The sequence below is a fragment of the Salmo trutta genome, chromosome 20 (genome assembly GCF_901001165.1).
Source record: "Salmo trutta chromosome 20, fSalTru1.1, whole genome shotgun sequence".
In the NCBI taxonomy this organism is placed as follows: domain Eukaryota; kingdom Metazoa; phylum Chordata; class Actinopteri; order Salmoniformes; family Salmonidae; genus Salmo; species Salmo trutta.
In genome coordinates this window covers 3,364,925-3,380,285 of record NC_042976.1, presented here as the reverse complement: position 1 = coordinate 3,380,285, position 15,361 = coordinate 3,364,925, and the positions used below count along the sequence as shown (strand labels likewise).

Here is a 15,361-nt window from a genome sequence, read left to right as displayed (position 1 = left end):
TTGTGAGTGATTTGTTATTTTGTTACGTGGATATTTGTCAGGCGTTGCACTTTTGTTTTAGACCCGTGTTTTTGGTACTTGTATGTGTTATTTGATGTCGTTTGGTAACCGGTATTAAAGTACTCCTGTTTATTATACTCCGCTCTCCTGCACTTGACTTCGCCTCCCATATACACGCCTTACAGATTGTTCTTAGCCCCAGTGCTCGTGCACAACCTTGGGCATTTGCAATTTTGAAACACCCCTAATTAACCATATATGGTTAAAAAAAATTATCTCTTTAAAGCCTGTGGGAAATATTCAACACCGTACCATGAAATACAACCATGTGACTGCCCCCCCACCCCCCAAAAAACAATTTGGACTGAAATTGAGGTGCTATGGTAGTGTCCGAGATTGAGAACAACCAAAAGGTTATTTTTGGCTCAGTTGTGGCTTGACCAGTTAGGGTAATTCAAGTTGCTTTAGCAATGGTAAATATACTTCAAACATCCTGTAAAATTGACAATGGCTGCATATCAATTGAACTGATTTCTGTCGTTCAGCGCTGTGGTTTTCTCACTCCGTCCCTTATCGCAAAAAAAAAAATGGTGACTCCCTTTTCAGGTTGTTAAGAATTGCTACTGTAGCTCAATTTCACCTTGCGATGTTAGCATCTGTTCAACCACCTCTCGTTTAACTTTTCAAAGCATTGCCATACAGAACTTAGCTGCTGTCTCTTCCCTGTCTCATTCTTTGTCATTTTTCTAGCTGTTAATGACGATGACGATGACGGAACGATTTATATCCGTGGGAAATAATTGTAAAGACACACATCTCCTTCTGACGTTACAGCATTGTTGCGTTAGGTATCCGTAACGTTGGGGCAGCAGCGTAGCCTAGTGGTTAGAGCGTTGGACTAGTAACCCAAAGGTTGTAAGTTCAAATCCCACAAGCCGACAAGGTGAAAATCTGTCGTTCTGCACCTGAACAAGGCAGTTATCCCACTGTTCCCCAGTAGGCTGTCATTGAAAATAACAATTTGTTCTTTACTGACTAGCCTGGTTAAATGAAAATGTTAACATTTTATTTCCCTTTATGATGATGATCGGGACCTGTTCAGTTAGTGATTTGTTTTCAAAACGTTAATCCTAATGTCGTTTTAAACGTCCACACTGGCCATCCGGCCATCCGTCCACACCGGCCATCCGTCCACACCGGCCATACCGGCCATCCGTCCACACCGGCCATCCGGCCATCCGTCCACACCGGCCATCCGGCCATCCATCCACACCGGCCATCCGTTCACACCGGCCATCCGGCCATCCGTCCACACCGGCCATCCATCCACACCGGTCATCCGTCCACACCGGCCATCCGGCCATCCGTCCACACCGGCCATCCGGCCATCCGTCCACACCGGCCATCCGTCCACACGGCCATCCTTCCACACCGGCCATCCGTTCACACCGGGCCATCCGGTTACACCGGGCCATCCGGCCATCCGTCCACACCGGCCATCCGTCCACACCGGCCATCCGTCCACACCGGCCATCCGGCCATCCGTCCATCGGTCCACACCGGCCATCCGGCCATCCGTTCACACCGGCCATCCATCCACACCAGCCATCCGTCCACACGGCCATCCTTCCACACCGGCCATCCGTCCACACCGGCCATCCGTTCACACCGGCCATCCGTCCACACCGGTCATCCGTTCACACCGGCCATCCATCCACACCGGCCATCCGTCCACACCGGCCATCCGTCCACACCGGGCCATCCGTTCACACCGGCCATCCTTCCACACCGTGCTGTAGGCCCAACATTGCTCTTCTACAGAATGAACGAGTCCTACGTTCCACCTTTTGCGCATCACGTTAAGAGTGGAAGCCTTTTCTGTTACGTTCTTATTTGGGAACCCATTCATGGTAAAGATACCTTTAAGGTGTTGTGTGATTGGTGAATGGATATTGTATGCAACTGTTGGATTTGCTAATGATGGTAACCAAGCTCCAGCTGAAAAGTGCCCGTTGGTAAAGACCCGAGGGTGGATGGCACTTAGATGTGCATGTGTTTGCCTTTCTAAAGTAGGTCTTAAATCATCGTTAAAGATCCTATAAGATTTGTTTTGGGAAACGATATCTGATGAACCAATCTGTACTACTTTATGCAAAATAGTCCCACCCGTCTCTAAAAATAAAAAAAATAAAAAAACGTGCTCTCTGCAAAACGTGCTCTCTGCATGTGCCAAATCTTCCAACAGAACAAGGTCAAGCAATCTCTCATTCCATTTCCCATTATCTCAGTCTCTTCTTGTATTTACACAATGGTTTCACTTTCACACGTACCTCTATTTTAACAAAATACTGTACTTTAAATGGGTTATTATCATAACAAATGCAACGATGTAGTCGACCACAGTGATTAATGTATTCTCCTGGTCTCTGGTGGGTTAATCACAGTGCTATTCTTAACCTACATTAACCTACATCAGCCCAGCCTACATTACTTGAGAAAGTTACTGAAATAGTCATGTCTCCTTGACAGCCTTAGCTGATTCGGTTTTCGGGTGCCAAGATTAAAGGTTGGAAATGGTTCAGGAAAGAGAACCGAAAACTGGAAAATAACAAAATTCTTTGAGGAACAGAACCCGAACACGAAACAGATCTATACTGTTCTGGAACAGAACTGTTATTTTAAAAGCTTGGGAACTGGTTAATAACGTTATTTTACATTTCGTGCATTTTTTTTTTTTTTGTCCCCAAAAAATCAGAACAAAGCGCCTATGCAAAGCCCTCCCTCTGTAACTCAGAATCTTCTTCCAGTGTCTGCCTGCCAGCTGGAAATATCTAGTGTGGGTGTGTAGGCTACCTACCCCTCCCCTTCTGAAGAATAGCTTACTGTAGCCTACTGACAACATTACAAGCATGATTCAGTTCATATAAGGAAATCACTCAATTGAAATTAATTCATTAGGCCCTAATCTATGGATTTCACATGACTGGGCAGAGGCACAGCCACTGGGGAGCCAGCCAATGAGAATTAGTTTTCCCCCACAAATTCTCTAAAATGATGTTGGAGGCGGCTTATGGTAGAGAAATGAACATAACATTTTCTGGCAACAGCTTTGGTGGACATTTCTACAGTCAGCATGCCAATTGCACACTCCCTCAAAACTTGAGACATCTGTGGCATTGTGTTGTGTGACAAAACTGCACATTTTAGGGTGGCCTTTTCTTGTCCCCAGCACAAGGTGCACCTGCGTAATGAATGATCATGCTATTTAATCAGCTTCTTGATATGCCACAGCTGTCAGGTGAATGGATTATCTTGACAAAGGAGAAATGCTCACTAAGAAGGATATAAACATATTCGTGCACCAAATTTCTGGGATATTTTATTTCAGCTCAACACTTTACATGTTTTGTTTATATTTTTGTTCAGTGTAGACAGATAGAATGGATTCTTTTTTTTCTTCAACGCTAGTTAAGGATACTATCGTTATCATGTTTCACATTGGATTTATTAACTACAAAAAAAAGGTAAGACGTTTTTTTAAATTATATTGCTGCTTTGCACATACAAGATTGCTATCTAGCTAACGTATGATCTGGTCTGACGTTAAACCAACTCTGGAGTTTAAAAATATTCAAAGTTTCTCCGTAGAAGCCGAAACCTCCGTTGGTATAATTCATTGGGTCTAATTCAGAAAATGCCCAGCATTTCAAGGCAAGCTTCCTCCATCCTTCTCACTCTTTCAGTTGCACCTCAAACCCTACACTGTGACTGACAGCACATATTGTGTGTTTATCTTTTCATTATGATTAAACCATGCTGTTATGGGGAAAAAAATACAATTTGTTGTTTAACAACTTTCCTATACAGAGTAAATGGCTTACCCGCTCCACAGCAAGCTGCTTTATCCACACTGATTGGTGAATTCATTTAACGTTGAGCTAAATGTAAACAAAATACACATATTTTCAGAGGTTTAATAAGGAACAGAAAGCAATGATATAAACCGGTACTTTTGGGGGGTTTATTACCGGTTCAGAAATGATTTTTTCCCCCCGGGTCGGAATAGTCGAACGGGAACACAAAAAGAATAGTTCTGTTCAGAACGAAACAATTGGAAGAATAATTTTTAATTCCAACCGTTGGCTGAGATGTTTGAAATGAAAGAGATGACTGAAATAGAGATGGAGACAACACTCTCAAAGCACACCGTGGGAACAATGACCTCACAGTTAAATTATTTTCTCAGTTTGTCTTCTCACTGCTGGATTCATAGTGATATTAATAGATATGAATCCATCTGTCTCTGACATTGTTGTCACGTTATCACAACCCAGGCTGATCTGATCAAGGTTGTGTGTGTGTGTGTGTGTGTGTGTGTGTGTGTGTGTGTGTGTGTGTGTGTGTGTGTGTGTGTGTGAGGAGTGTTTATTCAGCCAGTGTGTGACGGACGTGGTTTGAAGCAGTGCTGATGAGAGGTGTGGTTTAGACACTGTTCGGTGGCCTTGGTTGTTTTTACACATGGAGCGCTGTCTCTGGGACGCCTTTCGTTAGAGAGTCATATCTAGACTCTCCCAACACTTAGGATACAGTCTCTCTTGCTCTCTCTCTCCGCTCCCAACACTTAGGATACAGTCTCTCTTGCTCTCTCTCTCTCCGCTCTCAACACTTAGGATAAAGTCTCTCGCTCTCTCTCTCGCTCTCTCTCTCTCCACTCCCAACACTTAGGGAGAGAGAGAGTATCCTAAGTGTTGGGAGCAGAGAGAGAGACAGGGGGGGAGAGAGAGAGAGACTGTATCCTGAGAGAGAGAGAGAAAGAGAGAGAGAGAGAGAGAGAGACTGTATCCTAAGCGTTGGGAGCAGAGAGAGAGAGGGGAGAGTATCCTCTCTCTCTCCGCTCCCAACACTTAGGATACACTCTCTCTCTTTCTCTCTCTCCCTCTCTCTTTCTCTCCGCTCTCAACACTTAGGATACAGTCTCTCTCTCCCTCTCCCTTTCTCTCTCTCTCCCTCTCTCTCTCTCTCTCCGCTCCCAACACTTAGGATACAGTCTCTCTCTCTCTCTCCCTCCCCCCTCTATCTCTCTCTCTCTGCTCCCAACACTTAGGATACAGTCTCTCTCTCTCTCCCTCCCTCCCCCCCTCTCTCTCTCCGCTCCCAACACTTAGGATACATTCTCCCTCTCTCTCTTTCTCTCTCTCCCGCTCTCTCTCTCTCTTTCTCTCTTTCTTTCTCTCGCTCCCACTCTCTCTCTCTCTTTCTGTCTGTCTGTCTGTCTCTCTCTCTCTCTCTTTCTCTCTCTCTCTCGCTCTCACACTCACTCACTCTCTTTCCGCAGCAGAGATGATGAGTACTGGTATGCATATGGTTTCTGTTGGCACATTGTCCCCTCCCTGTCTCATAGAGTTGCCTTTGGAAAGCCTTGTTTCTGGAGTCCTGGTTTTGAGACTGCTGCAGTGTTTCTTATGCTCTGCTGGCTCTCTCATGTTCCGTTGGAAACAGTTTAAATTCACCTGCACAATTTAGGCTTCATAACACAAGGCTAGCGCACGGTTATTTCTCGCTTGTCGCTTGTTATGAAGTGAATAGCGCATGTCCATAAAGATGGCGGTCCCCATGCGCTACCATAATGTACATTGCTCTCCATTACTATTTTGCATAGTCATTAGCCAGTATACATTATCCCAATTTCAGCTTCAAGACTGATTTATTGGGGAAATTGAACCATTTTTCCACTGTAGTTTAAAAAACTTAGTGAGTACTGCTAAAACAATGATGTCATATTTGAATTTTGCCGTCTTTATAAACGTTCGCCGTTAGAACAGAACTTGGCCGGTGTCTTTCGTTTTAGGGTCATAGTCCTGATGAAGGAGCTTAATGTGAAATGTTTGCTAGCTGCTCTGAGGCAGTGGGGTGGATTTTTCACTCTGTCAACATGTATGACATTATACCAGGTATCTGGCTGTCTACTCAGACAACACAGAGCAGCAGAAACACCATTTATCTGGCTGTCTACTCAGACAACACAGAGCAGCAGAAACACCATTTATCTGGCTGTCTACTCAGACAACACAGAGCAGCAGAAACACCAGCCTTGGCAGCTTTTATGCTATTATGGGGGATCCATAATAAACCCCAGGAAGAGTAGCTGCCTCCTTGGCAGGAACTAATGGGGATCCATATTAAACCCCAGGAAGAGTAGCTGCTGCCTTGGCAGCTTGGCAGGAACTAATGGGGATCCATATTAAACCCCAGGAAGAGTAGCTGCTGCCTTGGCAGGAACTAATGGGGATCCATAATAAACCCCAGGAAGAGTAGCTGCTGCCTTGACAGGAACTAATGGGGATCCATAATAAACCCCAGGAAGAGTAGCTGCTGCCTTGGCAGGAACTAATGGGGATCCATAATAAACCCCAGGAAGAGTAGCTGCTTCCTTGGCAGGAACTAATGGGGATCCATATTAAACCCCAGGAAGAGTAGCTGCTGCCTTGGCAGGAACTAATGGGGATCCATAATAAACCCCAGGAAGAGTAGCTGCTGCCTTGGCAGGAACTAATGGGGATCCATAATAAACCCCAGGAAGAGCAGCTGCTGCCTTGACAGGAACTAATGGGGATCCATAATAAACCCCAGGAAGAGTAGCTGCTGCCTTGGCAGGAACTAATGGGGATCCATAATAAACCCCAGGAAGAGTAGCTGCTGCCTTGGCAGGAACTAATGGGGATCCATAATAAACCCCAGGAAGAGTAGCTGCTGCCTTGACAGGAACTAATGGGGATCCATAATAAACCCCAGGAAGAGTATCTGCTGCCTTGGCAGGAACTAATGGGGATCCATAATAAACACAAATACAAAATGTATCCAGAGTATTGTCAGATTTCGTTATGAACAAATGCGTGTGTGAGGAAAATGTAAAATGCGGAAAATGTAAAATGCTCATAAAATGAACAGTGTAATGTTTGTATTCAGTCAGGTGAACTGTTTTGTCCTCAACCTTTGGTCTAATCATTTTCCTATTATCTCAAAACTCTTCCCTTTCAATTGCTACCATACGTATGCATATGCATTTCATATCTGTCCTGTATAAAACATTTCAATTCAGCCCTATCTATACAGACCAATTCAGCCCTATCTATACAGACCAATTCAGCCTTATCTATATAGACCAATTCATCCCTATCTATGCAGACCAATTCAGCCCTATCTATATAGACCAATTCATCCCTATCTATACAGACCAATTCAGCCCATTCTATATAGACCAATTCATCCCTATCTATGCAGACCAATTCAGCCTTATCTATATAGACCAATTCAGCCCTATCTATATAGACCAATTCAGCCCTATCTATACAGACCAATTCAGCCCTATCTATATAGACCAATTCAGCCCTATCTATATAGACCAATTCAGCCCTATCTATATAGACCGATTCAGCCCTATCTATATAGACCATTTCAGCCCTATCTATACAGACCAATTCAGCCCTATCAATACAGACCAATTCAGCCCTATCTATATAGACCAATTCAGCCCTATCTATATAGACCATTTCAGCCCTATCTATACAGACCAATTCAGCCCTATCTATACAGACCAATTCAGCCCTATCAATACAGACCAATTCAGCCCTATCTATATAGACCAATTCAGCCCTATCTATACAGACCAATTCAGCCCTATCTATACAGACCAATTCAGCCCATTCTATATAGACCAATTCATCCCTATCTATACAGACCAATTCAGCCTTATCTATATAGACCAATTCATCCCTATCTATACAGACCAATTCAGCCCATTCTATATAGACCAATTCATCCCTATCTATACAGACCAATTCAGCCTTATCTATATAGACCAATTCATCCCTATCTATACAGACAAATTCAGCCCTATCTATATAGACCAATTCAGCCCTATCTATATAGACCTATTCAGCCCTATCTATATAGACCAATTCAGCCCTATCTATATAGACCGATTCAGCCCTATCTATATAGACCATTTCAGCCCTATCTATACAGACCAATTCAGCCCTATCAATACAGACCAATTCAGCCCTATCTATATAGACCAATTCAGCCCTATCTATATAGACCATTTCAGCCCTATCTATACAGACCAATTCAGCCCTATCTATACAGACCAATTCAGCCCTATCAATACAGACCAATTCAGCCCTATCTATATAGACCAATTCAGCCCTATCTATACAGACCAATTCAGCCCATTCTATATAGACCAATTCATCCCTATCTATACAGACCAATTCAGCCTTATCTATATAGACCAATTCATCCCTATCTATACAGACCAATTCAGCCCATTCTATATAGACCAATTCATCCCTATCTATACAGACCAATTCAGCCTTATCTATATAGACCAATTCATCCCTATCTATACAGACAAATTCAGCCCTATCTATATAGACCAATTCAGCCCTATCTATACAGGCCAATTCAGCCTTATCTATATAGACCAATTCATCCCTATCTATACAGACCAATTCAGCCCTATCTATATAGACCAATTCATCCCTATCTATACAGACCAATTCAGCCCTATCTATATAGACCAATTCAGCCCTATCTATACAGGCCAATTCAGCCTTTTCTATATAGACCAATTCATCCCTATCTATACAGACCAATTCAGCTCTATCTATATAGACCAATTCAGCCCTAGCTATACAGACCAATTCAGCCTTATCTATATAGACCAATTCAGCCCTTTCTATATAGACCAATTCAGCCCTATCTATATAGACCAATTCATCCCTATCTATACAGTCCAATTCAGCTCTATCTATATAGACCAATTCATCCCTATCTATATAGACCAATTCAGCCCTATCTATATTGACCAATTCCCACCAGTGTAAAGGATTTAAAGGGGTACACCCAAACTAATCATCATGAGTAAGGATATATGATAATAGTTCAAATTAACCCTATTTAATCTATAATTTTTTTTGCAGTATGGATCCGATGAGATGGAAGTCTTTATCTGTCACAAGTTTTGCCGTGTTGAAGGGAGGACCAATACGCAGCAGGAATGTGGATGCTCATTTTTTAATTAGATATAAAGCAGCATACACAAAAAACAAGAAAGAACAACGAGTGACAGTTTTACAGGCATAAAAACGCAGTGCAAAAAACAACTACCCACGAAACACAAAGACAAACACACCCTACTATATAGGACTCCCAATCAAAGGCAACTCAACACACCTGCCTTCAATTGGGAGTCCAACCCCAATTAACTATACATACAAAAACAACCCTAGAACCTATACCAACCACTAACACACCCCACTACACCACACACAAAACCCCATAATACAAAACAAATATACCTCTGCCACGTCCTGACCAAATATAATACAACTAATACCTAAATATTGGTCAGGACGTGACATTATCACTAAATAAATTAATAGGCACATTTTAGATGTGCTGCAATTAGTTTTTTTAACCACATCAAGGTGTGCCACTGTTTAAAAAAAGGTTGGGAACCACACCCTACCATACCTTACCCTATAACCCAGCCACAGGCCCCCAGGTAAGAACGTCAACAGATCCGTAACAGAAGTCCATATATGGGACCGACCGGCTCGATTCGGTCTTACAGTATGTAGCAAAATGTGAAATTGTGTTTTTTTTTACATTGGATAAAAGTAGAGACTCAGAGCTACAAAATGGTGTATCAGACACTACAGTTGAGGAACAATGGGAAAGTAATTCTGCTTTGAAAGTTGATAAACTTGTAAACTCACTTTTGAGAAAATGGCCTTTTGATGTTTTGGTACACCTACTGGAGAGCTCTTCTTTGTCTACACCCCATTCAGCATTGTTCACACCCTCTTAATCTTTAGCCCCCCACCAATCTCTTCAAGGATTCACATGTGAGGCCATGTACTAAACAACCAAAGAGTTCAAGACTAAAGGCTGGTTTATACTACGGGTGTGTTTGTAAATTTAATCTGGAGTGCCAGAGTGTGTTCTGGGCGTTCGTAAACTCAGAGAGTTGTCAGATTGTCCGTTCGTAAATTCAGAGCATTTTGCTCTCGGAGCGTTCAGAGCGCACACTGGAGGCTCTGGCTGAGTAGTAGGGTTGACCTCACAACAGCAGTCAAGCACCCAAGCTAATTGGCTAACATTAACGAGCTTGCTAGCTATTTCCAGACACAAATGAGAGAACAGCTCACTCTGACCATTTTACTCTCCCTAGCAGAGCTGGTTAGGCTGTTTTCATGTTATCCAGAGCGTTGGTGACTGCAACTATGCTGCTGGCAACAATTTAATAGCGTTTTTTTTGCCAACGTTTACTGACACCGGCCATATTCAACGGGTGTTGAGCGTTCGTAAATTCGGGAGTTATTCTGTGCTCTGGCTCACTCAGACGAGAGTGATCTGAAATCGGAGTAGATGGCCAGAGTGAATCTATCAACAGTTGTCACAGTGACATCATGAACATTCTATTGAAATGGTTACTTGCATAGTGGAGTCTTTTGTTTAGACATATACCTAGCTAGCTAAACAATAAACCATAATCCCAACTCATAATGTTGCTACCCTGCATGAATCTGCAGGTAGCTAACCAACCAGGTTCAATGTTAGCTAGCTATCTTTATGCTATAACTAGCAATGCAAATGTCTCTGAGATACGAATAATATTACTACACAGATGATACACGTAACGTTAGCTAGCTAACAGTACGCTTTAACTTGAAATAAATGACTTTCTGACAAAATTAGAAATGTGAAATATCTGAAATCTTAGCTAGCTAGACTATCTTACCAGTATACGTCAGTGGACGGTTCCCCCTCTCCGTCACAGATGCCACGGTTGCCCTTAGTTTGAAGATGTAATCCAGAGAGAACTGTTTTACACAACAGCCTTCTGTCTGTCCTCTTTTCGTCTCTCTAGGAATATTTGCAATCAAACGGCAGAATTTTCTCCGTCTTCTTAGCTATCATACTCTAATTCCACAGGAAATAAACATTTTTGCTTTTTGCAGGTCTACTACGTGATATCGTTCAAAAAGTCACATTAGACAGGATGACCTACACATACTGACCAGCTCATATTATAGACATAAGCGCGCTACATGGCAGACCAATCCTAACTCATCTCTCGGCATATCCAGCCCACTCATTATCTCAGCCAATCATTTCTTTGGCTAAACCAATGAGGTTCGTAATTTAACATTTTATTCCTATTTACAGATGGTATACAAGTTTGTTATTAAGGTACATGAAAGTTCACATGTTTCAGAAGGCATTTCTGCCAATTAAGATAAAAACTAAATAAAGTTGACTTTCAAACGTCTCTCCTGTGAAGTAGTGACGCGCGATATATGCCTAGTTTCCTGAATTGAGTTTTATTCATTCAACGTTAACAGATCCATACCAGGAGGCCATATACGGTAGTATTTCTTGTAATTTCTTGTAATTTATTGTAATAGACTCAGCCTGTTTCCACATGCTCAGTGCTCTAAGTCTGTGGTCCTTTTCAGTCAAAGTAGCTGTTTGTCTAGGAGCAATTCCATGATGATTCTGAGACTCCCAATTGTTCACTTTAACATGTTTTGGCCAAACAAAAAGCAAAGATTGCAAACTCTTTGCACAAGCATGACATTTAACAGTTTCCACTGAAACAAACAAGTGACAAAAAAAAACACATTGACTTGAAGAACAGTGCAGATGCAACGTTGGATAACAGAATGACGGCACCAACAGCACCAACAGCACCAACCGTCACGACACCAACAGCACCAACCGCCACGACACCAACAGCACCAACGACTCCAACAGTCATGGTACTATGGGATTGACAATACAGCCTTTTTCCTCTCTCTCTACCCTCATTTTTCACATGATTTACAGTATCTTGTTATTATGTATACATTGAGTGTACAAAACATTAAGAACACCTGCTCTTTCCATGACACAGACTGACCAGGTGAATCCAGGTCAAAGCTATGATCCCTTATTGATGTCACCTGTTAAATCCACTTCAAATCAGTGTAAATGAAGGGGAGGAGACAGGTTGAAGAAGGATGTTTAAGCTTTGAGACAATAGAGACATGGATTGTGTATGTGTGCCACTCAGAGGGTGAATGGGCAGGATAAAATAGTGAAGTACCTTTGAATGGGGTATTGTAGTAGAACTGCAACGCTGCTGGGTTTTTCACGCTCAACAGTTTCCTGTGTGTATCAAGAACGGTCCACCACGCAAAGGACATCCAGCCAACTTGACACAACTGTGGGAAGCATTAGAGTCAACATGGGCCAGCATCCCTGTGCAACACTTTTCAACACCTTGTAGAGTCCGACGAATTGAGGCTGTTCTGAGGACAAAAAAAGGGGTGGTGCAAGTCAATATTAGGAATGTGTCCTAAATGTTTTTTACTTTCCAAATATTCAGCCTGCTCCATACAACAAAAAAAGGTAGTGAATCGTCCTGCGTGGGACCAATATAAATTCACCTTTAGAGAGACATGCTGTTAAGGGTTAGTTCCACCCGGCCCCAGGATGTCCTGATTTACTAGGATCAGAGTTGTTCTTCTGTTCTGTTGTTGTGGGTTCGAGAACAGAAACATTCCACAGATATCAGGTGACCCCTCTTTGATTCTCTCTGAGTTGTCGGGGTAATTTATGTGTCCAGGGGAAGAGGGCAGAACTCCTTTGTCTGGGTGCTTCAGACCTGAATGACTCCTATCCTGTTCATGGGAGTGCGTCCCAAATGGCACCCTATTCACTAAACAGTGCACCACTTATGACCAGAGCCCTCTACAGGGCGCTGGCAGTGACTCATATCCTGATCGTGGCCTCTGCGGCGTCAAGCTCACTTTTTACATGGACACAGGCTGTCAGATAAAGTTCTATAACAAAGATGGATTCCTCTGATTCCTTTCTTCTCTTTCTCCAGGGGTCAGGGGTCACATCTGTCCCTGTGATCCTTTCTCCTCTTACTTCATCCCCTTCTCATCCTCCTCCTCCTCCTCCTCCTCCTCCTCCTCCTTTCTGTCAGTCCATCCCCTCCACTCTTCCTCTCCAACACCCTACACTAGGCTAACCTCCCTCTCTCTCCTCCCAACTCCATCCCTTCTCCACCTCCAACATGCCATTTTTTTAAATGTTTTATTTTACCTTTATTTAACAAGGCAAGTCAGTTAAGAACAAATTCTTATTTACAATGACGGCCTAGGAACAGTGGGTTAACTGCCTTGTTCAGGGGCAGAACGACAGATTTTAACCTTTGTCAGCTCGGGGATTCGAACTTGCAACCTTTCGGTTATAAGTCCAACGCTCTAACCACTAGGCTGCCCTGCCGCCATCATCCTCCTCACCCTCCTTCTCCCCCTTTCAACCCTTCTCTCGTCCTCCCTGCCATTTCTCCTCCACCTTCTCCCCCGATCTCCCATCCTCCCTCCAGGGTTTCAGGAGTGTGACACAGAACCCAGGTAGAATGTCCAACCAACACTCTCTTAGAGCTGTCTCAGTGTTCCGGAACGCTCCCTTAACATTCCAGAGGGAAGTGGGACAGAACACCTCTGTGTGTGAAACATCCATTTCCTGGCTTCCTTACTCCCCCCCCTTTTATATTTCCACCTCTATTGTTTTCTGTCTCTGTTGTCCTCTTTCTATTCCACTGCTTTCTGTTTGTGTTGTATTCATTCCACATTAACCTGCGTGTTGTTGTTTTGGTGTGGTTTCCCCACACACCTGCTGCCTCCACTCTAACTTCCTCCCCAAATCTCAGAGGTCTTTCTGAGGTCTCTACCTTCCTCCCATCATCTCAGAGGTCTTTATGAGGTCTCTACCTTCCTCCCCTCATCTCAGATGTCTTTATGAGGTCTCTACCTTCCTCCCGTGATCTCAGAGGTCTTTCTGAGGTCTTTCTGAGGTCTCTACCTTCCTCCCATCATCTCAGAGGTCTTTATGAGGTCTCTACCTTCCTCCCGTGATCTCAGAGGTCTTTATGAGATCTCTACCTTCCTCCCATCATCTCAGAGGTCTTTATGAGGTCTCTACCTTCCTCCCGTGATCTCAGAGGTCTTTATGAGGTCTCTACCCTCCTCCCATCATCTCAGAGGTCTTTATGAGGTCTCTACCTTCCCTGATCTCAGAGGTCTTTCTGAGGTCTCTACCTTCCTCCCGTGATCTCAGAGGTCTTTATGAGGTCTCTACCTTCCTCCCATCATCTCAGAGGTCTTTATGAGGTCTCTACCTTCCTCCCCTGATCTCAGAGGTCATTATGAGGTCTCTACCTTCCTCCCATCATCTCAGAGGTCTTTATGAGGTCTCTACCTTCCTCCCCTGATCTCAGAGGTCATTATGAGGTCTCTACCTTCCTCCCCTGATCTCAGAGGTCTTTATGAGGTCTCTACCTTCCTCCCATCATCTCACAGGTCTTTATGAGGTCTCTGCCTTCCTCATCTCAGAGGTCTTTCTGAGGTCTCTGCCTTCCTCCCATCATCTCAGAGGTCTTTATGAGGTCTCTGCCTTCCTCATCTCAGAGGTCTTTCTGAGGTCTCTACCTTCCTCCCATCATCTCAGAGGTCTTTATGAGGTCTCTGCCTTCCTCATCTCAGAGGTCTTTCTGAGGTCTCTGCCTTCCTCCCCTCATCTCAGAGGTCTTTATGAGGTCTCTACCTTCCTCCCATCATCTCAGAGGTCTTTATGAGGTCTCTACCTTCCTCATCTCAGAGGTCTTTATGAGGTCTCTACCTTCCTCCCATCATCTCAGAGGTCTTTATGAGGTCTCTACCTTCCTCCCCTCATCTCAGAGGTCTTTATGAGGTCTCTACCTTCCTCCCATCATCTCAGAGGTCTTTATGAGGTCTCTACCTTCCTCCCGAGATCTCAGAGGTCTTTATGAGGGCTTTCTGCTTGGTTCAGATCAGCTGTTGTGTTTTAATAAAGGCTATGTTTTCCTGTTGCTCTCCCAGCACCTGTGGCTCATCCTAGACCCAGGAGTTCCCTTCCCTCCATACCTTTCTCTTGCTGTCCACAGTCCTTACCACCATACCCTCTTTCTCCTCCCATACACCCTCTTTCTCCTCCCATACACCCTCTTTCTTCTCCCATACACCCTCTCTCCCCCCCCATACACCCTCTCTCTCCCCCCATACACCCTCTTTCTCCTCCCATACACCCTCTCTCTCCCCCCATACACCCTCTTTCTCCTCCCATACACCCTCTCTCTCCCCCCATACACCCTCTTTCTCCTCCCATACACCCTCTCTCTCCCCCCATACACCCTCTCTCTCTCCCCCATACACCCTCTCTCTCCCCCCATACACCCTCTCTCTCCCCCCATACACCCTCTCTCTCCCCCATACACCCTCTC

At 44.0% G+C, this 15,361-nt stretch overlaps 1 long non-coding RNA gene across 1 annotated transcript; it reads left to right on the top strand.

Moving 5' to 3' along the window:
• The first annotated feature begins 13,662 nt into the window (after positions 1 to 13,662).
• On the top strand, positions 13,663 to 14,426 carry LOC115155317 (uncharacterized). Its single transcript, XR_003868026.1, has 3 exons — positions 13,663 to 13,824; positions 13,916 to 14,115; positions 14,192 to 14,426. It is a non-coding gene; the product is annotated as an uncharacterized LOC115155317 (long non-coding RNA).
• Positions 14,427 to 15,361: the final 935 nt, after the last annotated feature.